General features: G+C 40.8%; 1 pseudogene; it reads left to right on the plus strand.

Annotated features, from left to right (window-relative positions):
- Positions 1-7,178: 7,178 nt before the first annotated feature.
- On the plus strand, positions 7,179-24,775 carry LOC146400486 (olfactory receptor 5J3-like; annotated as a pseudogene).
- The last annotated feature ends 2,413 nt before the right edge of the window (positions 24,776-27,188 follow it).

Genomic DNA, 27,188 nt, shown 5'->3' on the forward strand with positions numbered 1-27,188 from the left:
CCTTTCTCCTCCTCAGTTCCCTTTCAGGAGCGCCTGTCCCACTCGGATTCACCTTCTCTCACTCTCCTCTTTTCTCCTGTTCTGCCCAGTAATGTCACAAACTTCTTGCTGTTATTGGAGTTTAGGTTCCTCTGCCAGCGATTGGTTGCTGTTCTGTGCAAGTCATTTATTCTGTAGATGTGCTTTTTGTTGTTGTGTTTGTGGGAGAGGGTGAGCATGTCCCCTACTCCTCTGCCATCTTGTCTCATCTCTCATAATTTGATTTTTGAATGTTAAACCTAACATAATTTTCTGGGGTAAGATAAACATTTTGCATTAATATTTTTCTATATTGCCAACTTCAATTTTCTGGAATTTTGTTTCAAATTTTGGAATACTTGTTAGGAATTATATTGCTTTTTTTTTTCTTTTTAGGGCCATACTCAAGGCAAACCTAAGTGAAGCCACAGCAGCCAGCCTCACAACACCAAGTAATCCAAGCCATGTCTGTGGCCTACAACAAAGTTCAGAGCAACTCTGTATCCTTAACCCAATGAGCAAGGCCAAGGATTGAATGTGCATCCTCATGGATACTACTTGAGTTCATCATTCACTGAGTCAAAATGGGAAATCCTATTTTCTATAAAACTTTCTCTTACACTTTATACCAGGGAATAACTCTCCAAATAAAATTGGGAAATTCACATTCTCTTTAGTTTTCTGAAAGAATAAGAAGATAGTTACTTCTTTTTCTCTAAACATTATATAGAGTTCTAGTCAAGTCTAGAGTGTGGGGCATAATTATTTTTATTTATTTAGTCTTTTTTTAGGACCACACCCATGGCATATGGGGGTTCCCAGGCTAAGAGTCAAATCATTTCCCACAGCAACTTGGGATATGAGCAGAGTCTCCAACTTACACACAACCCACGGCAATGCTGGATCCTCAACCCACTGAATGAGGCCAGGGATCAATCTTGCATCCACGTGGTTCCTAGTCAGATTCGTTATTGCTGAGCCATGATGGTAACTCCTGGAATTATTTTTAATGCAGTTTGTGATCATCTTCATTCTTGAATTTTTATAGTGTCTTTCTTAGTGTTCATACACATGAATATCTATATACACATATATTTAAATTAAACCCCTTCTTATTAATCTGATTTAAGCACAGAGTGCTATTTTAAAGACAATATTAATGTTGGTTACATTTCTTTTATACTTTTTCTAACTTCTCTTGATTTTTAAACATCATCATTGTAGTATGCATTAAATTTTATTGACATTCAAAATACGTTTCCAGGTTGCCTAGCAGTTAGGTATCCAGCATTGTCACTCATGTGGCTAAGTTTCTATCCCTGGCCTAGGAACATTCACATGTTGAGGGTGTGGAAAAAAATATTTTATAAATGATTTATTTATACACAGGTTCCTTTTCTTAATGTTTTTGTTCTATGGAAAATTACATAACTTCCTTAGATAACTTGTACGGCTAGTTAATAATGACTTAAAAGGAATGAAATAAAGTATAAACACTTGTAATTTTCGATACTTTCTGTTTACTATTTGTACATCGTTTAAGGACTCTCATTTTAAGGTACACAGATTTATTTTTGAAATGAGATATTGGGTTATGTTTAGACATAGTTCTTTTAAATCTGATATTAGAAAATTTTACTTTATTATAAAAATTGTAATTATTTATGGACTATATTTGGGGAAAAACATAAAATATTAAGCATTTTTATAATCTCAGAAGCCATGAAAATATTAACAATTTACTGTACCTCTCTCCAATAAGCTTTTCCAAAAAGCAAAAATAGTTTATTATATTTATATATGCATAGTTCAAACTTATGTATATTACTTTTAGTAATTAAAATCAACTGTAGTATTAATTTTATATGACAATATACTATAATTATTTTATTCCAATATATTTTTATTCAAATATTTGATTACAAAAAAATTAGTCCTTGACAGTTGACAAACTGAAAGGTCCAGTCTCTCTATGATGTAAATAAAGTGACAAGAATGTTAATAATATTAAGAATAAACAAAAATATGGAGGAATTTAGGGAGGGTTTGGAGGAAGTTTATCAAGTCATAACATGCACATCAGTTGCTACATATTGCCCTACAAGTTCAATAGAAATATAGCAATGTCCAAATAATGAGTTACCTCCTTTAACTTTTTAAAAATTTTTATTATGATTGATTTACAGTGTTCTGTCAATTCCTGCTATATGCAAAGTAACCCAGACATACATATATATATATATACTTTTTCTCACATTTTCCTCCATCATGTTTCAGTACAAGTGATTAGATATGTACTTCCCTGTACTATACATCAGGATCTCATTGCCTGTCCACTCCAAATGCAAAAATTTTCGTCCACAACCCCAGACTCCCAATCCATCCTACTCCCTCCTTGTGGCAAATATGAGTCTTTCCAAAATGTCCATGATCTTTTCTGTTTTGTAGGTTGATCATTGGTGCCATATTTTAGACTCCACATATAAGTATGGTGTCTGTCGTTTTCTTTCTGACCCTCAGTATGAGGGTCTCTAATCCCACCTATATTGCTGCAAATGGCATTAATTTGTAGTTTTGATGGCTCAGTAATATTATATTGTATATATGCACCACATCTTCCTAACCCATTCATCTGTCAATGGGCATTTAAGTATTTTCCATGTCTTGGCTATTGTGAATAGTGCTGCAATAAAGATATGGATGCATGTATCTTTTTCAATGAAATTTTTGTTTGCATATATGCACAAGAGTGGTATTTCTGGGTCTTATGGTAGTTCTATATTTAGTTTTCTATGGTATTTCCATACTGTTTCCCATAGTGGTTGTACCAATTTACATTCCCACCAAGGATGGATACCTTTTCTTCACAACCTCTCCAAAATTAGTTGTTTGTTGCCTCGTTAATCATGGCCACTCAAATGGGTGTGAGGTGATTCCTCATTGTAATTTTGATTTGCATTTCTCTAATAATTAATGATGGTGAGCATTTTTTCATGTTCCTGGAATGCGATGGAAGATAATGTGAGAAAAATTATGTAGATATATGTATGACTGTGTCACTTTGCTCTATACGCAAGAATTGACAGAACACTGTAAATCAATCAAAATAAAAATTTTAAAAATAACTGAAAATTGAAAAATAAATGCTTTTGGTACATATCCAGGTATGCTATAAGCTTTTTAGGGTTATACCTGGCTCTGATATGTCATTGTCATTTTCCTGAAGGATGCATTTTTCTTTCAACATGATCTTATTATTTTTAATTGTTCCATGTAATTGCCTATAATCTTTTTCTTCAAATGTTCTGGAGGTATTAAAAATTTAAATTAACACCTTCAAAAAAAAGGACCTCATTTTTTTACACCCTTGTGATTCCTGTGTTAAACCCTCTGATTTACAGCTTATGGAACAATGATGTGAAAGAGGCCCTGGAAAAACTGGAACTCAAAATGTGGTTTTGTGTGTTTATACTACACTTACAGGTACACACTGTATTTAATTTCTTTGTAAAATTATTTTGCATGATACAAGATAAATGATAATGTCTCAAATACTTTAATTGATAAAATGAGTATTTATTGTAAAGCCCAATCTTAAGAAATGTCACAATTCCTCAAATATGTCATACTTCATTATGTGTCTAGAATTTGTATATGTGACTCCTTCTTTGTAGAGGCAAACTTTCTTATGCTGCCAATCTGTTTTGTTTCATTATTTCATTCAATTAATAATTTGATATATTTAAATTTATTGTGTGTTTACTAAATGAACTTGGAACATTTAAGTGCTTTGTATTAAGCACTTAATAAAAAATACATTAAATATTTTCCATACCAATATATCTTATCTATTCATCATGGCATGGAGGTTAATTAGTACCAAATAACTGCTTCTAATCTCAATGTCATCATGAAGTAAAAACAATGGGTATTAAATCTAAGGAATGATTCCAAATCTAGTGCACAAGAAAATCTTCATTGAGTGGAGATTTCATTCTCAAATATAAAAAGATGCATATTGGGATAGGAAAATATAGCAGGTAGAGAATATGACAGTTAGAGAGGTCTGGAGGTGGAAAAGCCTCCATTATGGAGGTGGACATTTTAGAAGTAATGGAATTTTGAGGGAGGAAAAAATTAATTCTAACTCCTAAATTCTGTTGGCTAACCTAAATTAAGTTGGTATGCGATAGATTAACAAAGGAAAAAAAATTTAAATGTACCTAGTAATAATCCCTATAATATGAGAGATTCCAAAGATCAGTAAAATGAGGTATATGTGTTATCTTTCACAAGGGTAGGGTTAAATTAAAAGTGGAGGAAGGAAATTCACAGGAAGACAATATAAACAACTGTTTCATTGCCTGTACATAAACAATGTAGAATAGACAGAAATTGTATTTAATGCTTTTAATTTCCTCCCTATCTATACACCTAGTTCATATTATTCTGTACTTATCTATGGTAATATTTCCCTTCCGGAAAGAGATCCTCTATCTAAACACTTTTAGGCAGTTAAAGAGAAGATAAAAAAGAAAAAAAAAAGATTTTCCAAGTTGCCCACTTCTTAAAAATATTTAACTCAAAATAATCTTCATACCAAGGATGCATATTTTGGTATGGCAAATTTTTCTCCCCTACAAAATCATGGTTGCAAAAACATGGATGGACTTTGAGGGCATTATGCTCAGTGAAATAAGTCAGGAATGTGTAAATTTTAGTGTGTCGTGGGGTTTGGGGTTGTGGTTTACATTACAAGTGTGAGTGTGCCTTTTGAAGTGTGTTGTATTGTGGTGTGTGTGATTGTGTGTGTTTTGGGTTGCAAGGGTACATTTGGTTTGGTGCGGTTGGGTGTGTATTGTTTGGAGTGGTTTATGGGTGCTGTGGGCTGTGTGTTATAGTGGTGAGTGTTTTGTGCTTTGTTGTGGAATATGGTGGGTGTGTGTTTGGGGATTGTGTGTTGTGTTGTGCCTGGTGGGGTGTGTGTGTGGTTTTTGAGCTTTTTGTGGAGTGGGAGTGATGTGTGTGATGGGTTTGAGTGTGTTGTGTGGATTCATGTGGGGTGTCTGGGTTATGATGTGTGATTGTGTGTGGATGCAGTCTCTGTGGGTGTGTGGGGGTGGTGATATTTTGGAGTGTGTATTGTTTAGAGGGTGTTGAGGTTTGTGTGTGTAGGTTTGTGTAGAGTGTGTATTGTGAAATTTGAGCATTTTTGTTTGTTGACTGTGGTTAGGTTGTGAGGGATTTGTGAGCGTTTTCTGTGCTATGTGGGTGGGAAGTGGCCTTGTTTGGGGTGAGGGTGTGTTTTGGGTTTGTGTCTGGAGGGTTTGTAGGGTTTTGTGACAATGGGCATGTGATGTGGTGAGTGTCAGTGGAATGTTTGTGTGTGTGTTTATGCCTGTGTGTTTCAAGTGTGTTTGGATTTGTGTGTGTGTGTGTGTGTGTGTGGCAGGGATTTGTGTGTGTTGTGTGGTTGATCCTGTGTGTGGTGCTTGAGGCATGGGGTTTGATTTTGTCTGTGCGATGTGTGTTATGGGATTGTGTATCTTTTTGGGTGGTGAGTGTGTGTCACATAGTGTGTGAGTGTGTGTGGTGTGATTTTGACTGTGATGTGCCTTGAGTGCTCATTGTGTGTCTTGTGGTCTTTGTGTGCATACTGTGTGTAATTGTGGGAAGCTGAGGAGATGCAAGGACTCAAAAAAAGGACTTTGCCTGATGACAGTAAAACCTGAAGGCAGGTTCCTAACCAAGGAAGGGAGCTCACCTGAATGGTACATGCCGAAGGTGGGCCTCTGGACAGGATAAAAGCTCACCTGAAAAGTATATGCCAAAGGTGGGCTTCTGGATAGGATAAAAAGCCTGCCTGAATGGTGCATGCTGAAGGTTGGCTTCTGGTCAGGATAAAAAGCCTGCCTGCGTGGTACAAGCCAAGGGCAGGCCTCAGTTTACACAACTCTTATTTTGATGTTTATGGGGAAGAATTGGGGCTTTCATGGGAAAGCAATTTCTATGTTTGCACTGGAGAACATGGATTGTTTCTCAGGTGACCTAGTCTTTCCTGCTGCTTTATATGTTATTAAGCTTTCTTCAGTCTTTCCTGATTATTCACTTTTAATTCTTATTTTCCATTCTTATTTTCCTGTGGTGATTTGTGATTTAACAAAGTTACAATAATAATATAATAAAATTTCATCCTGAAGGACATTACCATATTCATATCCAACTTAATTAATATACAGTGTTTATCTACTAACTAGTTACAGTAAACATTAGAGTTAGGATTTTAATGAGGTTTATAGAAGACAGACATATATTATTCTTGATCAAAAGAAACCCAGCTATGAATTTTGTCCTTGACTTTAGAAGCTTCTAAGTGGTAGCTAATTAAGTTGATTTATATTTTCTTATAACATCTTCCTGCCATAACATTAAAGATATACATTAGTCTAAAAACAAGATTTGTAAGTGCCAGATTTTTGTGTCTGTAACCTCTTCAGCTTGTGGAAATTGGATGGCCATGAGATGGATTGTACTGAGTCTCCCATTTCCCCCATGATATGCTACACCTGTATGTCCTTGAATTGTACTCATTAAATTTAGATAAGTTGAAGATTTTAAAAGTGATGTATTGCTACTGTAACATGTGATTAAAAAACAAAGCCTAAGAGTTAACTAATGTACTTCTAATATTATGATGTAAAATGGGGTAAAAAAATTGTCTATATAATCAACCATTTATGCTAATAAAGTTTGAGAAGTACAGCGCCATGAAAGAAGGGACAAATAGGTTGTCTCCATATGTATATTCGCTGACACTGTGCACCTCTCCAATCGGGAAAAAGTGAACACTCATTGGCCGCCAGAGTTGGCCTCAGGCATGTAAAGTTGGTGAGACATGCTGTGAGGCTGTATGTGTGGTGAGATTGTAGTGTGCTATGTTTGAACATGTGAGCAAGTTGTATTTGGTGTGGTTGGGAGAGTGTGCTGTGTTGTGTGAGGTGTGAGTGGTTCTGTGTGTGTCCACTGGCTGTGAAGGTGCTGCGTGTGTGGTGTGTTTGTGAGGGGAATGTGGGTGCTGTTGGCTATGAATGCGTTTGAGTGGGTGGCGTGGGTGATCCTGTGTGTGGTGCTTGAGGCATGGGGCTTGGTTGTGTGTGCGCATGGGGCGTGTTATGGGGTTGTGTGTCTCTTTGGGTGGTGAGTGTGTGTCATATGAGGTGTTTATGTGTGTTGGGGGTGTGGCATGGACTGTGGCGTGGATTGTGTGTTCATTGTGCATGGGGTGGGCTTGCGTGGGTACCATGTTTCTTGGTTAGGATGGTGTTGTGAGGTGGCGTGTGTGTTGTGATTGACAGTTTGAGTGAGTGGTCCCTAGAGGGGTTGTGAGTTTGGGCTGCATTGTGTGAGGCATGTGTGGTTCCCAGTGTAGGTTTGAGGGCTGTGTGTGTGGTGTGGGTGGTGTGCGGATGTGAGCGGGTTTTGTGGGTTGTGGGGCTGTGAAAGGGTGTTTTGTTCCCTTATGGACGTATGTGCTGTGGTGTGTGGTGTCTTGTGGTGTGTTTTGGAGTGTATATGGCATGTGGTGTCGGGCGGGGTGTGTGTTGGTGTTGTGGTGGGAGCGTGTGTTTGGCAGGCTGTAGTGGGATAGGATGTTGTGTTGGTGTGATTGGGAGTATGCAGTAGTGGGTGTGGGGTATGCTCGTGAGTGTTGCGTGTGTGATGGGTGTGAGAGTGTTGTGCGGTTTATGGGGGCATGTGGGGTTGTGGGTGTATGAGGTGGTTGTGTGGTGGTGAGTGTCTTGTTTCTGGCGAAGATATGTGTTGTGTGTTTTGGAGGGTGTGTGTTGTGTGGTTGTGAGTGTTGTTTGGTTGCCTAGTTGTGTGTTTGGTGGTGGTTTGGTTATGTGCCTATGGGTGTTGTGTGGGGTGGTGCATGCGCTTGAGGAGGCGGGAGGCTGTGCGTGGGTGCATGGTTTGGTGGGGTGCGTGTGTGGTTGTGACTGATTCCCTGTGTTCCCTGGTCCATATGTCCATGAGTGTCTTCTAGGCGGTGTGGCTCTGAGTGTGTGCCCTGTGATCTCCTGTGTGCCTGTGCTGTGGGGTGTTGTTTTATGGCTGTGTGTGTTTGGTGGGTGTCACGTGGTTGTGCGTGTTGGTCTTGTGCGGCAAGTCTATGTTGGGCTTGGTATGGAGTGTGGGTGCCATGCATGGCTGGGATGTGTGTGGTCAAGAGTGTGTTTGGGGGGTTTCAGGGTGTTGTTTGTGTTACAATTGTGAGTGATTTGTGTGTGTCCTTTTGTTGAGTGGGTGGTGAAGGGTGTGTGGTTGTGAGGGTGTGTTGTGGGTTTTGAGTGTGTTTGTACATTTTGGGGATAGTGAGGGTGGGGTTGTGTGTCCGTGGTGTGGATTTTATGGTGTTTAGTGCTTGATGCGTGGGGTTTTCCTTGTGTGGTGTGTGTAGGGTTGGTGCAGCTTGGGTGGTGGTGAATGTGTGTTGTGTGGTGTGTGTGATGAGAATGGCTGTGAGGGTGGTGTGGGTTAGTGCTGCGGGGTCTGTGTGCTTGGATGGGTCCGGTATTTCTTGTTGATGAGGGTGTTATCAGTGGTGTATGCGTGTGTGGGGGTGGGTGTGTGGTGAATCTGTGTGCATTGTGTGTTTGAAGGTGTGAGCGAGGGTGGTGTGTGTTTGTGGTGAGTGTGTTTTGTATGGGGCGGGTCTGTGAGGGTGTGTGCTTAGGGTTGTGAGTGTTGTGGTGTGTGTATTAGGTGTGTCTGTGGTGTGTGCCTTCTGGGGGTAATGTGTGTTATGTGGTGTGCATTGTGGATGTGGTGGTGGCAGCATGTGTTTGGTGTGGTTTCCTTGGGGTTGTGCTGTCATGATTGTGTGGTGTGGTGGTGAGGGTTGCTTTTGTGATGGGGGTGAGTGTGTGGTGTGGTTGGTTGGGGTGCGTGTGGTTGGGGTTGTCAGTGCTTTTGGTATGTGTGCCTGGGTGCCTGAGGTCAGGGTGTGGTGCGCGTGTGTGTGGTGTGAGTTGTATAAGATTGTGTACGCTGTGGTGTGTGTGGTCGTGGGTGTGATGAGGTTGTGGGTGTTTACTGAGTTGCATGGGTCTGTGAGGTGGTGAGTGTGAACAGAGGGGGTTGTGTGTTTGATGGTGGTGAGGGTGCTGTTTGTTGTGTGGCTTGGAGGGTGTGGTGTCTGTTCTCATGTGCGTATATGTGGTGCTGTGTGGATTAATTGGCCGTGTGTATTCTGAGTGTGTTTTGCGTGCGTCGCCAGGACACGAGGGTTTGTGTGGTGCTATAAGTGTGCGGGTGGTGTTTCTCAAGATGGGGAGAGTGTGCTGGCATGGGGTTGGGAGTGTGTGGCTGTGCGTGTGTTTAGGAGCAGAGGGGGTGGTGTGTGTGACAATTGGGTTTGTGCTGGGTAGTCTGGGGTTTCTTGTGTTGTGTGTGTTGTGCGGGCTTGGTGTGAGGAGTGTGGTGGTGAGTGTTTTGTGTGTTGAGTGTTTCTGTGTCTGTGTGTTTGGGAGGGTGTCCTTGTGAGGGGGTGGTGTGTGTTTTGTGTCAGGGTGGTGTGTGCGTTGCTTTGCTTACGGTGGTGTGTGGGGAGGTGACGGTGTACCTCGTGATGTGTTGTGGGAGTGAATGTCGTGTTTATTTGGGATGGGTGTGTGCAGATTAGAGGGTGTTTATTGGAGGCGGGCGCTCTGTGGGTTATCCCTGGGGGGGGTGCAATGTGGAAAAATCTGGTGTGTGTGTGTGTGTGTGTGTGTGTGTGTGTGGTGCATTTGTTAGGCTGGGAGTGTCTGCTGTCTGTGCAGGTTGGTGAGGTGTGTTGCTTTCTGAGATGTGTGCAGTGTGGTGTGGAGTGTTCTGCATAGTGTGTGTGGAATTTTGGTGAGTGTAGGTGTGTTCTGAGTGGTTGCTCATGTTGCAGGTTGCTTTGGTGGTGACCGATGCTTGTGTGGCTTATGGGCTGTGTGGTAGTGCCTGTGTGTTGTTTGAGAGAGGGTGACCTTTTGTGTATGCTTGGATGGTGTTGGGGTTTGTGCGGACGGGGTTGTGTGATGGTGAGTGTATGGCATGTGTCTGTTGGGTGCGTTCCTAGGCCCGTGCATGTGTTTTGATCTGTGTGTTTGTGGTTTGTGTTGGTGGTCCTGGTGTTTGTGGACTGTGTGGGGAGCAGGATGCACAGGGATTGGATTGATCTGTGTTGTGTGTTTGTGTGTCTTATCTGAAGGTGAGGGTGTGTGGTGTGGCTGTGTGTGCCGTGTGATTGTATATGTGTTGTGGATTTGTGGAGAATGCGTTTTGCCCTTGTGTGTGTAAAGTCTTTATTGGTTGTGTGTTGTCTGTTGTGTGTCTGTGTGTGTGCCGGATGTGTGGGGAGCTTGGGTAAGCAGTGTGTTTGAACGGTTGAGTGTGGGGTCTTCTGTGGGCTTGTGAGTGTGTGCTCTGTGGTGAGGTGTGTGTGGGTTATGCGTGTAGTGGGGCTGTGTGGGAGGGGTTTGTGAGCTTATGGGGGTATGGGTAGTGGCGTGTGGTTTATGGTGGTGTGTGTGCTTTGAGTGTGTGTTGTGTGTGTGGTTGGGTTTGAGGGGGCTGCGTGTGGGGTAGGGGTGTGTTATGTATGTTGGGGTGGGCGTGTGTGTTGTGTTTGGGGGTGTGCAGTGGTGAGGGTGTGGTGTGGTTGTGAGGATTGTGTATGTGGTGGTTGTGAGGTTGCTGTGTGTTTGATTGGGGGGGTTTGTGGTTGCATGGGGTTTTTGTTTTGTCCTGGAGATTGTATGTTTGCTTTGGTGAATATGTGGGTTGCCTGTTCTGGAGTGTGTGGGCTGCGTGGTTGTGAGTGGGTTGTATGTCTTGTGGATGTGTGTGGGGTGAGTGTGTTGTGTGCATAGGCGTGTTGTGGGTTGTATGGATTAAGAGTGTGTTTTGGGTGGTGAGGAGTGTGCTTAATGGGGTAAGCAGTTGTGAGGGTGTCCTGTGAGGAGTGGAATGTGTGTGTGTGTGTGTGTGTGTGTGTACGGTTTCCTCTGTTAGTCATCCCTGTTGTGTGCGTTCTGGCTGTGAGTGTGCTGTGGGATGCATGGCTCAGAGTGTGTGGTGTGTGTTCCCCTGTTTTCCTGAGCTGTGATGTGTGCTTCAGTGGCGGTGTGGTTTTGGAGGGCATCTGTGGTGTGTAGCTTTTGCGAGAGCAGTTTGGTGCTGCAAGGGTGTGTTGTGTATTGTGGGGGGTGTGTTTGGATGGGTTTGGGAGAGTGAGGTGGGGCGTGTGTTGTGTGGTGGAGGGAGTTGCTGGTATGAGGACTACAAGTCCTTTTCCTCGGAGGTGGATTGTGTGTGGTGTGGTTGTGAGTTTGGAGGGGGTGGCGTGTGGTAGGGAGGGTGTGTCTTGTGCAGTGAGGGTGTGTTTGGTGTTGTGGGGCTTGGAGTTGATGCTGGTGAGTGGGTTGTGCTTGCAGGGTCATGTGCTCTGGTGTTGAGTGTGTGAGGAGTGTTGTGGGTGGGTGTGATTCCTTTTTTGTTTTGTCAGGAATGGGTGCTGTATTTGGTGTGGATTTGAGGGAGTTGTGGGATTTGAGGGTGTGGTGTACGTGGCAAGTGTGAGCGTGTGTTTTGCAGTGTGTTGCATTGTGGTGTGTGTGGTTGTGTGTGTTTGGGGTTGCAAGGGTGCATTTGGTTTGGTGCGGTTGGGCGTGTATGGTGTGGAGTGGTTTTTGGGTGCTGTGGGGTGTGTGTTAGTGTGGTGAGTGTTGTGTGCATTGCTGTGGAATGGGGTGGGTGTGGTTGCGCATGTGCGTTTGGGGATTGGGTGTTGTGTCGTGCCTGGTGGGGTGTGTGTGCAGTCCGGTGCTTTTTGGAGGAGGGTGTGTGTGTGGTGTGTGTGATGGGTTTGAGTGTGTCACGTGGATTCTTGTGGGGTGTGTGGGTTGTGATGCGGTGTGGTTGTGTGTGGATGCAGTCAGTGGGGGTGGGTGAGGGGTGGTGATATTTTGGAGTGGGTATTGTTTAGAGGGTGTCGAGGTTTGTGTGCGTAGGTTTGGTGGCGAGTGTGTCTTGTGGGTTTTGAGCATATGTGTTGGTTGCCTGTGGTTTGGTTGCAAGGGATGAGTGTGAGATTCTGTGCCATGTGGGTGGGATGGGAGCTTGTTTGGTGTGGGGTTGTGTTATGGGTGTGTGCTTGGAGGGTGTGTTTGGTTTGGTGTGGTTGGTCATGTGTGGTTTGGAGTGGGTTTTTCGATGCTGTGATCTCTTTGTAAGGGTGGGGTGTGTGTTGTGCTTTGTTGAAAGTGGTATGTCTGGTTGTGGGTGTTTGGGGATTGTGTGTTGTGTTGTGTCTATTGGGGTATGTGTGTGTTTGCAGCATGTGGATGGCATGTGTGTGGTGTGTGTGTTGGTTTGGAGTGTGTCATATGGTATCTTGTGGGGGGTGTGGGTTGTTATGCGGTGTGGTTGTGTTTGTATGTGGCCTCTGTGGGTCACTGTGTGGTGGTGTTTCTTTTGGAGCGTTTAGGAGGGTAGCGAGGGTCGTGTGTGAGGTTTGGTGGTGAGTGCATATTGATTGTGCGATTAGAGCAGTTGTGTGTGTTTCCTGTTTGGTTGGGATGGAGGTGTGAGAGGTTTCTGTGGTGTGTGGGTGGGACGGTGCATTGTTGGGTGTTAGGTTGTGATTTTGGTTTGAGCTTAGAGGGTGTGTTATGTTTTGTGTTGATGGGAGTGTGTGGTGGTGTGTGACTGTGGAATGTTTTTGTGTGTGTCTATGCTTGTGTGTTTCTGGTGGGTTTGGATCTGTGTGTGTGTGTGTGTGTGTGTGTGTGCTGCTGGGGTTTTTGTGTGTAGTGTGGTGTATGCTGTGGGTGTGGCATGGTGTTCGGTTTTGCCCATGTTGTGTGTGTTGAGGTGTTGTGTGTATTTGGGCTGGCAGGGGTGCGTTGTGTGCATGTGTGTTTGGTGTGATTGTGATGGTGTTGTGGGTCTGTGTTTCCCGAGGTCAGTCTCTGTGGGTGACCTGTGATTATTTTTTGTGAGACCAGGTGGGTGGCTCTGTGTGCCTGTGTGGAGTGTGTGGTGAGGTTGTGTGTATTGTGTGTTTGCAGACTTGGTTGACAGGAGTATTGTGTGTCTGTGGGTGTGTGCTCTGTTGTGTGAGGTGTGTGTGGTTCTGCATGTGTGTGTGATGGCTGTGAGGGTGTGGTGTGTGTGGTGTGTTTGTGAGGGGTTGTGGGTGCTGAGGTCTGTGGATGTGTTTGTATGTGTTGTGTGGTTGAGAGTGGGTGTGGTGCTGGCTGCACGGTGTTTGGTTATGTGTGTGTGGCGTGTGCTATGGTGTGGTGTGTCTTCTGGGGTGGTGAGGGTGTGCCAACGGGTGCATGTGTGTTCCTGGTTATTGTGCCTGTGGTGTGCATTGTGTGTTCACTGTGTGTGTTGTGTGCTTGTGTGGGGACCATGTTTCCCGGTTGGGATGGTGTTGTGAGGCTGTGTGTGTGTGGTGGTTTAAAGGGTGAAGGCATGATCTTTGGTGGGGCTGTGTGTTTGGCTGTGTTGTGTGTGGTGTTTGTGGTTGTAGGTGTAGGTTTGAGGGTTGTGCCGGTGCTGGGTGTCATGCGTGGATCTGAGTGTGTTTTGTGGGTTGTGGGTCTGTGAATGTGGGGTAGGTAAGGTTGTGGAAATATGGGCTGTGGTGTGTGGTCTCCTGTGGTGCATTTTGGAGTGTCTATGGTGTGTGTGGTCTGGGGGTGTGTTAGTGGGGTGGGGGGAGTGTGTGCTTTGCATGTTGGGGTGAGAGGGTGTGCTCTGTGTGGTGTGTCTGGGAGAGTGCAGTAGTGCATGTGGGGCACGTGTGTGAGTGTGTCCTGTGTGATGGTTGGGAGTGTGTTGTGGGGTTTATTGGGGTATGTGTGGTGATGGGTGTATGTGGTTATGGTGTGGTTGTGTTATCTTTCTGCTGAGTATGCATGTTGTGTGTCTCTGCAGTGGGTGTGCTGTGTGGTTGTGAGTGTTGTCAGGTTGTGTCATTGTGTGTGGGAGGCGATGTGTGCCTAGGGGTGTTTAGGGAGGCAGTGGGTGCGTATTGGGTGGTAGGCATCTGTAAGTGTGTCCTTTGGTGTGGTGTTTGTGGTGGGGAAGGTTTACCATTGTGGTGTTCTTTATGGCTGTGAGAGTGCTCTGGGGGGTGTGGCTCTGAGGGTGTGGTATGTGGTCTGAAGTGTGTCGGTGCAGTGACGTATGGTTTATGGGCTGTGTGTATTTGGTGTGTCTCGGGTGGCGGTGAGGATGAGTGCTATAAGGGTAGGTGGTGCCTTGGGTGGTGTGTGTGTGTGTGTGTGTGTCTTGCATGGGTTGGAAGTGTGTGCTTGAGCATGTGTTTGTGGGCTTTGTTTGTGTTGTTTCTCTCCTGGTGGTGAGTGTTTTGTGTGTGTCATTTTGGCGAGTGGGTTGGGAAAGTTGTGTGGTTTTGAGTGTGCATGGTGTGCTTGGAGGTTGCTGTGAGGTGTTGTGGTTGTGAGGGTATGGTGGTGTGTATGTGATGTAGTGTTTTGAGTGTGTGGCGCTTGATGCCTTGTGTTTTGTGTTGTCTGTGTGGTGTGCATTTTGCATTGGTGCCCCTTTGGTTGTGGTGAATGTGCGCTGTGTGTCCTGTGGGGTGAGTGTGTTTGTGAGTGTGTTTTCTGTTTGGATTGTGGGAAGAGTGTGCTTAGGTGTGTGAGGTGGTGATGGTGGATGAGGGTGTTCCGTGTTGTGTGGTCGTGTGTGTGGTGAGTGTGTTGTGGAGGGGTGTTCCTTGTGTGATTGAAAGTGTGAGGGATGGTGGTGTGTGGTGGTGAGTGTGTGGTGGAGCTGGGCCAGTGTTGTGTGTGACTTGAGTGTTGTAAGTGTGGTGGTATGTGTCTTCGGAGGGCCTGTGGTGTGTGTTGCCTGAGGGTAAGGGTGTGTATGAGGTGTGCCTTGTGCATGGGGTGGGAGCCATGTGGGTTTGGTGTGGTTTGCTTGGGGTTGTGCCCTGAGGCATGTGGGGTGTGGTTGGGAGGGTTGTGAGTGGGATGGGTGTGAGGGTGTGGTGTGGTAGGTTGGGGTGGGTGTGGTCGTGGCTGTCAGGGATGTGGGGTTGTGTGTATGTGTGTGGTACCGTGTCTCAAGTTGTGCATGGCATGGTTTGTGTGGTTGTGAGGGTTAATGGACGGTGTTGTGTGTTATGTGGAGGTGCGTGTGCTGACGGTTTTGTGGCTTGGAGTTTATGGTGTGTGTTCTTTGGTGTGTATGTGCTGTGATGTGTGGTTCATGGGGCTGTGCGTTGGGTTTGCATGTGTAGCGTGGATGTGAGCTTTAGTTACCTGCTAGAAGTGTGTGTGTTCTCTGTTGTCAGACAGAGGGTGCGCATGTTGTAGTTGTGGAGTGTGTGGTTGTGTGTGTGTGTTGGATTGGAGGGGGTGGAAGGAGTGACTATTGGGATGGCTTTGCATACTCTGGGGTTGACGGAGTTGTGTGTGCTGTGAGGGTCTGGGATGTGGTGTGTGGTGGGGCGGGTTGTGTGTTTGGAGTGTTTTTGGCTTGGTGTGTTTGGGAGTGTGTGCTTGGGAGGGGGTTGTGTGGTGGTGTGTGTGTTGTGTTATGGTTGTTAGTGTGTTGTTTGGCTTCTTGTGATGAGTGGGGATGTGAGGGTGCGTGTGGTGATGTGTGGTGGGAGTGTGTGTTGTGTCTTGTGGGGTTGGATGTGTGTAGTTGTGAGGGTGGTCCATGGATGTGTGTGCTCAGCATGTTATCCGTGGGTGGGGTATTTTTATGGAATAATCCGTGTGTGTGCATGTGTGCATGCATGCGTGTGCACCTGTGCGTGCATGTGTGTGTGTGTCTGTGTGTGTGTGTATGTGTTGCAGTTGTTTGGTGCTGATTGCTGTCTTTATGGGTTGGTGAGTGGTAGTGATATTTGACATGTGTGCAGTGTGTCTTGGACGGTGCTGTGTGTTGTGTGGGTACCTGTGTGTGAGCAGATGTGTGCTTTGAGTGGTTTCTTGCATTGTGTGTTGTTTGGGTTGTGACAGCTGTGTGTGTGTTTTAGGAGCTGTGTGGTTGTGATGGTGTGCTGTTTTTTAAGAGTGTGTGTGTGTGTGTGGGTGTGTGCTTTGATGGTGTTGGGGTTTGCGTGGATGGGAAAGTGGGATGGTGTGTGCATGGTGTGTCTTGTGTGGGTGTGTTCCTAGGCATGTGCCTGTGTTTGGGTGTGTGTTTGGGGCTTGTGTTGGTGGGTATGTTGTGGTTTGGCCTGTGTGGGGTGCTGGATGCATGGTGTTTGGTGGGATCTGTGTTGTGTGTTTCTGTGTCTATGTTGGTGGTGAATGTGTGTAGGGGGTCTGTGGGTTTCCTTGATTGTATATGTGTAATATCTTTGTGGTGCATATTTTTGGTACTGTGTTTTTTTTTCATTCTTTTATTGGTGGTGTGTTACCTGTTGTGCCTGTGTGTGTGCTGATGGTGTGGTGTGCTGAGTGTATTCTCTGTTTTGGAACGTTTGGTGTGGGGTCTTTTTTTGTCTTGTCTGTGTGGGATGTGTGTTGTTAAGTTTGTTTTTATCTGCGGGTTATTCTCTTTGGTGGCAGTGGTCGTTTTTTTCTGTGTGGATTTTTTGATTTGTTGGTCTCTGAGTGTATTGTTTTCTGCCAAATAATGGTATGTGTTGTGGTGTTCGGTTTATGGTGATATGTGTTATTGTTTTTTATGTTTTGTTTGTGGTTGTATTTGAGTGTGTTTTGGCTTGTGGTTGTTTGCACTATGTATGTTGGGCTGGGCATATTTATTCTTTTTGTGGGTTTGTATTTGTTTTCGTGTGATGTGTGTGTTTATATTTATTGTGGTGATTTTGATTTCATTTTTTGTTTTATTGTGGTGTTTTTGGTTTTGTATCATTTTGGTTGTGTCTTTGTCATTGTATGTTTTTTTGGTGAATTGGTATGTTGCATGTTATTGAAGGTTTTAATTGTGTGATTGAATATTTGTTCTATTTTTTGTGGAAATATTTGTGGTTAGTGCATTGTGTTCATATGTGTTTTTTGTGGTGTATGTAGTAGTCGTTTTCTTTGGGGTGGTCACGAGGATTTTTTATTTGGTGAGCTGTTGTGAGTCTGTCCTCTGTGAAGTGGAATGTGTTTGTAGTTTTGTATGGTTGTTATCCTTGTTGTGTGCTTTCTGGCTGTGAGTGTGCTGTAGATTTTTTGTCTCAGAATGTTTGGTTTTTAAACAAATTTTTGTAGGTGTTTTGATGTGTGTTTTAAGGTAGTGTGTGGGGTTTTTTTACCGTATATTTTGTGTATGTCGGTGTTTGAGTGTGTTTTATGTCTTTGGACATTGTACTATATATGTTCTGGTTGGCCTGTGTTTTGTGTTTGTTGTTGTGCCATCATGCATGTATGGTGTTTTTGTCAGTATTGTGTTTGTTGTGTACTGAGTTTTTGTGTGTTTTATTGTGGTGTTTTTAGTTGTTTGGTTTTGTTTGTTTCCTGGTTTTTGCATGTTTCCTTTGGTGAATTGCTGTGTTTTAATTTATTGAAGGTGTTTTGCATGTTTGTAAGTGGGTTCTATATTTTGTGGATGTGTTTGTCGTGAGTGTGTTTTGTGCTTATTTGGGTTATTTTTATGTATTAATAGTGTATTTTGGTTTATCATATAATTGTTGGTTCCACTATTTGTGATTTTAATAAGCTGAAATTCTTAATATGTTTTAAATTCACTCAAAGAAATACATATGTAATGTTGCCTTTTTTCTTCTATTTTTTTTTTTGAGAACTGAACCCATGGCATATGGAATTTCACAGGCTAGGGGTTTATTTTAGAGCTCTTGTTGATTGGCTACACCACAGCCACAGAAGTACCAGATCTGAGCCATATCTGAAACCTACACCACAGCTTAATGCAATCCTGGGTCATTAACCCACTGAATGAGTCCAGGGTTCATACCCTCATCTTCATGTATACAAATGGGGTTAGTTATCAGTGAGCCATGATGGAAACTCCTGAAATGTGACTTTTCAGAATGAAATAATAATACCTCCTAAGGCACAAACACCAGAAACTGATGTCACATTTGTATAGACCTTCTTAATTTTCCAAAATAATTTCACATATTATTTGGAATTAGTTCTTATAAGGCTGCATTTCTGTATGAGGCATTCATGTAAATGCTTTGGAGTAAAAATTCTTTTAAAAAAATTTAATGGCTGCACTCCACACCCTCAGAATATGTCCATTCCCATGCCAGGGATTGAATCCAAGCTGTAGCTGTGGTAACACCAGATCCTTTAAATTTCTGCACTGAGTGTGGATAGGACCTGCACCTCTGCAGCAACCCAAACCACTGCAGTTGGATTTTTAATCCAGTAAGCCACATTGGTAATTCCTGAACATTTTAATTTTCAAGATAAAATAAATAGTAAAATACTAATGATAATAGGCAAACCTAATTTTATACATTCCTTCACATTTTTTCAAGAGCATTCAATATCTCATATCCTAGAATATGAAACACAAGGACTGATATAGGGGCAACTTTACTCAAAAAAGTACTATCTATAATTTTAAATACATTTTCTTACAATTCACACTCTGTAAAAGAAAAGGCTGACCTCCAAGGACACAGATAAAAGGGCATAGTTTACTATGTGTGAATGTATGGGAGTGGGCCTATTTTATGGAAAATAATAATTTTTATTTTTTTATAGTAATGACCTTCAACTTACTCTAACTAATGTCTACCATATTATACTCTGAACAGTAGCTGGATGTTTAAATGAGAAAAAACTTTCTTAGAATTTTGAGGTAAATTGAGGGTGTGTGTAGATTTGTAGAATCCAAACTAGAAAACATGTACCATATGCACACACCCACAGGTATATATTCTAAAATTAATTGAAACAGAGTAAACCAGATTCCAAATATAGTTAAATGAGAGACATAATTGGTCAATAGGAAATAAGTGATGACTTCATCAATGCAATACCTGATGCTATTCTATCAAATGTCATGTAAAATATCAGAGAAAAAGTTGGGCACTTGTAGCTCCAGTTCCTGAACCTCATCCATAGTATTGGTTATTGTTCAATATTTAGAGAAATCTAGGCTCAACATAAGATCACATATAATTTACCTCCAAGTTCTCAGACAACCACTATCAAATATGTGCTAATTTGAAAAATTTCATATGTTTAGCCTTGGTGTTTGGGGTTTGGAAATGGCTTAAATCATTAGGAAAATAAGTTGTTGGCTACATTGGCATCATGATCATCTTTGATACTTACTAAGATCCTCCCAAGCCAATGCAATGAATTCATCCTTCTAAGGTTTGAGATTTGGTATAGTGCCATGAGCATAGAATGACTACATTCATCCCAACTTTGATGGCAATTTTCAGTTGTCCTTGGTCAAATGTGACCTGCAAACAAATCTCAATGCCCACAATCATGGACAGCTAAGGGTCAAATAGTCAAATCATCAAATGTCTAATGTGATATTGAGTATGATCTAAAAAATGTTGTAATGTCTGTCTACCTCACTCCACCCCCATAAACCAGCACTTATTTGATTTTACTAATTGAATAAATGTATTTTTTTAATTTAATCATGAAATGTTTGTCATTTTGTTCTTAGATATATCATATGAAAACTTAAAGTCCATTTATTCTCACTCTTCATTCTTAGGCTCTTCAGATGTTCAGTTTTTGCTAGAATACCATCCTGAGTCTAACTTTTCTCACAATGAATATTTCCTATCTTTTCTACTACTCTTTATGAAATGTGTTTTCAAATTCCATCATTTTAATATTCACTACATAGTTTCTCATTATTGAAAATCTGCAAGAAAAAAGTGCAGGAAATACAGATTTTTACACTATAAAATCATTTTATTATAACTTTTTCTACTATGACTTAGAGTGCAAATTTGGACAATTACTTAAATTATTCTGGGCAATCTATAATGTGAAACATATGAATCAGAATACTTAAATAAATAAATTCACAGAATGATTAGAGATTAATTGTGAAGTGCTTGGAATACACTAGGCATTTAATATAGACAAATCATCCTAGCTAAGATCCTAATTAAATTTTTTTTGCCACAAGAAAAGGAAACACTCTTTCTGATAAAGATGCTTAAACAATTTCCTGTGTATTAGTCTGCTTTCAACATCACTTCATCTTAAAATCATGGTAGTTTTCACCACCTTTTATTGTGCAGCTGTGTTTATTGTTTTGGTTGCATTTAACCCACCTCACTGTTTTATTTTTACTTGCCTCCCTCCTTTTTTACATTTATCATACCATCTCACTCTATATTTACCTCTTATATTTTCCATTCTATCCTCCAAACATTAGCCCATTCAATATTTCTAAAAATTTTTCTAATGTGCATCCAAAAAGTTAACAAAAATTTTGAACCCATTATTTATTTTAGCATCTTAATTGGCTGAATTATCCCACAATTAAAAGACAATCTAGTGCACAAACACACACACACACACACACCTGAATTTTATTTAGTAGTTTCTTCCACATCACTGAAACGTGTATATTTTTCATAATTTTGTAATTACTATATCAGTAAAAATGTATTTATAGAAGCAAATGATCATCAACAAATTGAACTTAGCACTCTAAAGCATAGCTATATAATTACACTATAGAAATCATAATAATAATGTGAATGGAATTTATTTTAAATAACTCATATTTTCCTTGTAGAGCCTCATATAAGTTAAACAAGGACATATGTAATGATTTTCCCTAAGACTTAGAAAAGGCCAAATATGTGAATTGCACTAATTTGGAAGATAATGCCAGGGCCTTAATCCCCCAGGCATTTCTCTCTGTTTTATGAAATTCAGTGTTCACAGAATTCTTGGGGTATTGCAACCTCAAAGGGCCTGAACCAAATATACACACAAGTCAGGAAACTAAGAAAAAGGACCAGCCCTCCAATCACCACGAGATAGGTAGAGCATTTATGTGTTCTAAAAATGGAATTATAAATGCCTTCCCCAGTTTTCAAAAAACCCTCAGTACATGATTTGAATGGAATGTGAAGAATAATCGCCTGCCTCGGATCCATTCTAATTATTGAGATATGCGAAATACAATTAGACCATTGCCAAGTCAACTCGCTGTCTTGAAATCATTATAGGGTTTATTCCATATTCCCTTAGGTAGCTATGTTTAAAACTTCACATCATTATATAAATTACAAAAGGGAATTTATTTAAAGAAGTTCATTAAGATCTAAGATTATTTACTATAAAAACTGTTGAATTTTGTTAAATCAGAGCAAAAGAGCAGCTATTTGATCCTATTAACGAGCTAATTTTTAGACTCAATGATTAATTTATTGTATATATCTGACTTCATAGCAAAATAAAAATAGTGTGAAAGGCAATCTAATGAAAATTACTACTTAATTGAAAACTAAAGGCATATGAAATCAGTGAAATAAGAAATTTATCACCAAAAAAGTAAATTGTTTTTTTTTAAACTGTCAATGCAAAGTTAATTAAACACAACTAAACCAAAAAGAGAAAATATCCAAAATTTTGCATTAGTCAAAGTCATTTGTCCAGTATGTCAACAAATAGTCAAATCTTTATTTTCCATATTTGTTTTAACTTTGAATAGACAGAAAATATTTAGAGAGTATCTCTGAAGAACCACCCAGTTTTCACGTTTTCTTAATTCTCAGAACTACTTTTTGAGAAAGGTTTATAGACAAAAGTAGGAGTTAAACATGAAGTCACAGTTTAACATGGTAAAAAGTAGTATTTTTTATATCTTGCATTTTGGTAAATCAGACACAATTAAAGCTATATTGTAGCATAATTTGCAGCACTTGAATTGTTATCAAATAACTTACTTTATATCACACTGACAATAAAGGGTAAAATCCAAGTCCAGTCACTCATTATTCAATATCAGGGAAATATTATTCTCACAGCACGGATTGTAGAACACCATATTCATTAATGTTCAATGAAAATAGATTCAATTATCAGATTAAAAGAAAACATGATTGTATTTATTTCTTCTTAAGACTCTCAAAGCATACTGGTATATTATTATACACTCTTATAAGTCACGCAATAAAGAAAGATTTCCTTAAAAATTATTTAATGAAAAGTCAAAAGCATTAAATATCAGAATTTTGTTTTTCATGTATTTTGGGTTATGTGATGAAACCTAAAATATAAGTAACTTAATGACCTAACTTTTCCTGGATAAAAATCCAGATCCAAACATGAGCTAATGTGCCAAAAGCATATGCATTGTCCTTGCAATTAGATTTGAGACTTTTTGACTGCTGGGAATAAAATGTATTTTAAAATTTTTGATTTAATCATAATGAAAAAAATCTGATATGGACTAATTCAAGTCATTGGATAATAAATGCTGCAGGAAAGCAGAGGATGATAAATATCTGTTAGAGTAGCAAAGAATGAATTCCTGAAACATATGGGATTTATCAAGTAAGTAATGTTAGCACATGAAATGCTTACATTTGTTTTATTCTATATTCTAGACTTTCAATTTTCAGTTTCCATTTTTATAGATAATATTAATTACATTATATGCTATCATATACATCCACATATATGTATGTATATATACATACATATGTGTGTGTGTATTTGTATATTCTGCTCATTATTTTGCTTTTATTGTTTACTACATGTCATGTGTGTTTTTTTCTAAGTTAAAAAGATGTCATAGAGAATAATTTTTTTAGATGTCTCAAGGATTTACCTGTGAAATATTGGGGTTTTTTTGTTCTATTAATTAATGCTCATTCTTAAAATATGATGTTCCTGCCTTGTGTTCTGGAATCTGAAATAAACCATTATCTAGGATCCTTGTCCTGAACTTCCTCTGTCAAGCAAATATTCCTATTAAGACTCTTCCTGAGGACTTTAATTTTTCCAGGAGTTTTTCCATGGCATGTAATACTAGTTTATATACCTGGTAAGACTTTGATCCTAATAAAATTTTGTATCAAGGTAACAATTCATACTTGCAAAAACTGAATTTACGGTGGATTATTTTTATTTACTGAAATCCTTCAGTTTTCTAAAGATGCTAGTAGATGGAATTCACGTGTTCAACCTTACCTTTGATTCTTTTCTTTCTTTCATTTTCTTCTTTTTCATTTTAGGACTGCACCTATAAGTTCCCAGCCTAGGTCAAATTCCAGCTGCAGCTGCCAGCCTACACCAGCTCCACACCAATGCCATATTGCATCTGCAACATACAATACTGCATCTGCAACATACATACTGCATCTGCAACATACATACTGCATCTGCAACATACAATGCAGCTCATGGCAAAGCTGGATCCTCAACCCACTGAGAAAGTCGAGGGATAAAACCTTCATCCTCATGTATACTAGTTGGGTTCTTAGACAAGGGGAACTCTGACCTTTGCTTATTTTCTTGTTCCTTTCATTCTCTGTAGATCCATCATAGAGGAGCCACATAAGTGGCTAAGAGAAATGTCAGTGGAATAACAGAATTCATCCTCCTGGAGCTGAGCAATGACCCTGAACTGAATACACTCCTGTTTGTACTGTTTGCCCTGAGCTGTCTCATTACTGTGGTGGGCAACATTTGGGTTATCACAGTCACCTTGGTCAGTGCCCAGATCCATTCTCCCAAGTACTTTTTCCTTAGGCAGTTGGCTTTCTTGGATTCCTGCTACTTCTCAGTCTTTGCTCCTAAAGTGTTGGTGAACTACCTAGAAGACAAAAAGTCATTTGTTAGAGCAGTTTCCTCCTCCAGGATTCCTTTTTCAGCACGTTCCTGACCACAGAATGCATCCTCCTGGCTGTGATGGTCTATATTCTGCTCATTGCCATTTGCCATCCACTTCACTACAAACATCTCATGACCCATGACCACCAAATCCTATTATCTACCTGGTGATGGCTTCCCACCTAGTAGGTGGTGCCCACTCAATCACCCATCTGACTGGCTTGCTTGGTCTGTATTTCCATTGGCCCAATATCATTAACCATTATTTCTGTGATATCCCATTTCTCTTTCTACTCTCCTGTTGTGACACCCCATAAAGTGAAGCTTTATTCACTGTTCTCTCTGGAATCACCTCAGTGGCTAATTTTCTGATGGTTTTTAGTAGCTACCTGGGAATCCTTCTCACTTTCCTGAAGATAATTTCTGAGGGGCAGATAAAAAGCCTTCTCCACATGTTCCTCCCACCTCACAGTGGTGAATCTCTTCTATGGAAAAATATTCACTGACCTGGGACTACCTCAAGCTACCCACAGGATACAGCCAAAATCCTATCTGAGTTCTATACACTTTTACTTCAAGTATTAAATGCTCTGATATGGGGTTCCCATGGTGGCGCAGTGGTTAACGAATCTGACTGGGAACCATGAGGTTGCAAGTTTGATCCCTGCCCTTGCTCAGTGGGTTAACGGTCCAGCATTGCCATGAGTTGTGGTCACAGATGCGGCTCAGATCCTGCACTGCTGTGGCTCTGGTGTAGGCCAGCAGCTATAGCTGCAATTCGACCCCTAGCCTGGGAACCACCATATGTTGCAGGAGTGGCCCAAGAAAAGGCAAAATAAAAAAATAAAATAAATAAATAAAAACCAGGAATCTATAAAAAAAATCCTCTGATATACAGTGTATGAAACACAGAGGCCAAAGAAGCAATGAAAAAAATTATGAGAAATATATTTCCTCAGTGGCATGAACATTGAAACAAATGAACATTGATTGATGCTACAAGCAGGTACATGATTAAATATCTGTGGGAGTTATTGAAAGAAAAGGAGAGTATTTTTAAAAAGCATATCTGCAAAGATATAGTCCTTATTGGCTTTTAGAAACATGTACACCTATGTCATATATATTGAGTCTTTTGTGTGTGCATATACATATATACAAATGCAATATATTCTAAGAGAAAAATTCTTCTTACCTCTTAGATTATCTGATTAAGGACATGTGAGTTAAACAGAAAATGTTGATTAACAAGAGGATTTATTTATTTATTGTATAATTCACAGATTTTATTGGTTATCATAATCACATTTACACTGGAAATTGGCAGATCCAATTCCAAGTGTGTGGGAGGCAGGTGGAGTGGGGAGAGAGAGGTGGAAAGGAATTCTTCAACCAGCCACAAACATCCTCAAGGGTTTCAAGCACATTCTTAGCCCAGTGAGTGGCCTTGGGGCCTGACAGAATGTTAGAGAATTTGGTGGCTTCAAGGACAGCTGTGCAAGGTCAGCAGATGCCAGCACATCAAGTTCTTATTGTACATCCTGCATGAGCTGCAGCTCTCAGTCCCCAGAAAGCATAGGCCAAGGACAGTGCTGCCCAGTCTCAGGAAAGAGGATGTGGGAAAGGCTGTGGCTGCCATGTCACCCTTGGGAGCAGCAGGTGGGGGGCAGAGCACTGACACTGTCCTTCACTGCCCACATGCCTTCCACCTCAGGTTAGGAGTCCTGTTGCCTATGCCGTTCAAGACACTCATTTCTCTCTATGCCCACTGTTGTCACTCTAATGAAGGCTTTCTCTTTTTCATGGGTTTCTGAAATTGCCACCTGACCTGGCCTTTCTCCCTACTAACACTTCCTACCCACCATCTAGTGCAAGGTGAACATTCCTAAAACTTTAAGCTGATTTTTCCAGCTCTCTCCTGACTAACCTAAGAATGGATTGAAGCACCACCATGATTGGCCACTATCCAAAGTGTTTTCAAATGATATGAGGGCCTTAAAAAGTGGTTTGCTCTATAATTATAGATAAAGTGTATATACCTATACTCATATAAGGAAAGGTGAGGGATACATGGCTTCCATGAGAAAAAAAAAATGATATTCTGAAAGAACAATTAGGAGATAAGAAATTCCGTGATATTATTTGTTTCTGATAGGGCAGGTAGACTTCTATGTTTTCTTCCTGCAGAGAAATAAAAAAGAGCCACAAAGAGAGATTTATGGCAGTCTCACTCCCTAAGCTCTGTCTTCAGTCAGATAAAGGAAGCTCCAAGAAACACTCCTTCTGAATTGCTTGAATCCCAATGTGTCTCCTGTCAACAATAAATTTATACCACTGTATAATTTGGATTCCTTCAACTCCCCAAATTATTACCTTTACTCTCTAATGAGTCTCTAATTAACTTCTTATGTAACCAACTGACACCATCTTCTACAGATTGGTTAGTTACAAAATACGATTTTCAATTTTGATGGAATATAGAACCAGTAGGTGATAATTATGCAAACATACAGACACACATAACTCAGAATCGGTTACATAGAGTGAACTCAATCTTCCATTTTTATAACTCTAGAAGAGCTAACACATTTTGTAGCTGAGGAAATAAAGGATCGGTGCAGTTAAAAACTTAACCAAGATAAAAAATTCAAGATTTAAGAGGTGGAATTCAAACATACTCATATTTATATATTTGAAGAGAGAACTTCTATCATTTTACATAAACAGAATTTTCTGAATGTATTTTATAGTCCATATTGGCCTAGAACTGCTAAAATTTGAATGGTTAACTTTAAAAAATAATTCTAGTCATCAAGGATGTTTTCTTACAGCAACACCAATTCTGGAGTTAAATAGAAATACCAAAATAGCAATGCAAAGATATTATATTATATCAGAGTACATTGGAATTCATTAAAAGTCCACCTTCAGGAAATGTCCATAAAACATAAAACAGTATAGATATTTGAAAATACTGATAGATTTTTTGAAACAAAATGACTATTAGAATATCATATTGCTTATGTTCCTCGTGGCATTGTTATTGTCCTACTACTCAAACCTGCATCAGCAACTCAGTCCACTACCATTATCATCACCACAGTTGATAAGAAAGGAAACATTACCTTTGCTGGTGACACTTTTGCAATATGTAGTGAATGATAGTTTTTAGTTTCTATAAATGGCATTTATTATCAAATGGAATAATACTTAGTTGATAGCAATAAATCATAATCTGTTAAAATATGTGTCTATGGGAGTTCCCTTCGTGGCACAGTGGTTAACAAATCCGACTAGGAACCATGAGGTTGTGGGTTCGGTCCCTGCCCTTGCTCAGTGGGTTGACGATCTGGCTTTGCTGTGAGCTGTGATGTAGGTTGCAGATGT

The sequence above is a fragment of the Sus scrofa genome, chromosome 8, assembly GCF_054392235.1.
Source record: "Sus scrofa isolate SSC_HxYL_T2T_F1_AM1 chromosome 8, Sscrofa_HxYL_maternal_Yorkshire_Landrace_v2.0, whole genome shotgun sequence".
Taxonomy (NCBI): domain Eukaryota; kingdom Metazoa; phylum Chordata; class Mammalia; order Artiodactyla; family Suidae; genus Sus; species Sus scrofa.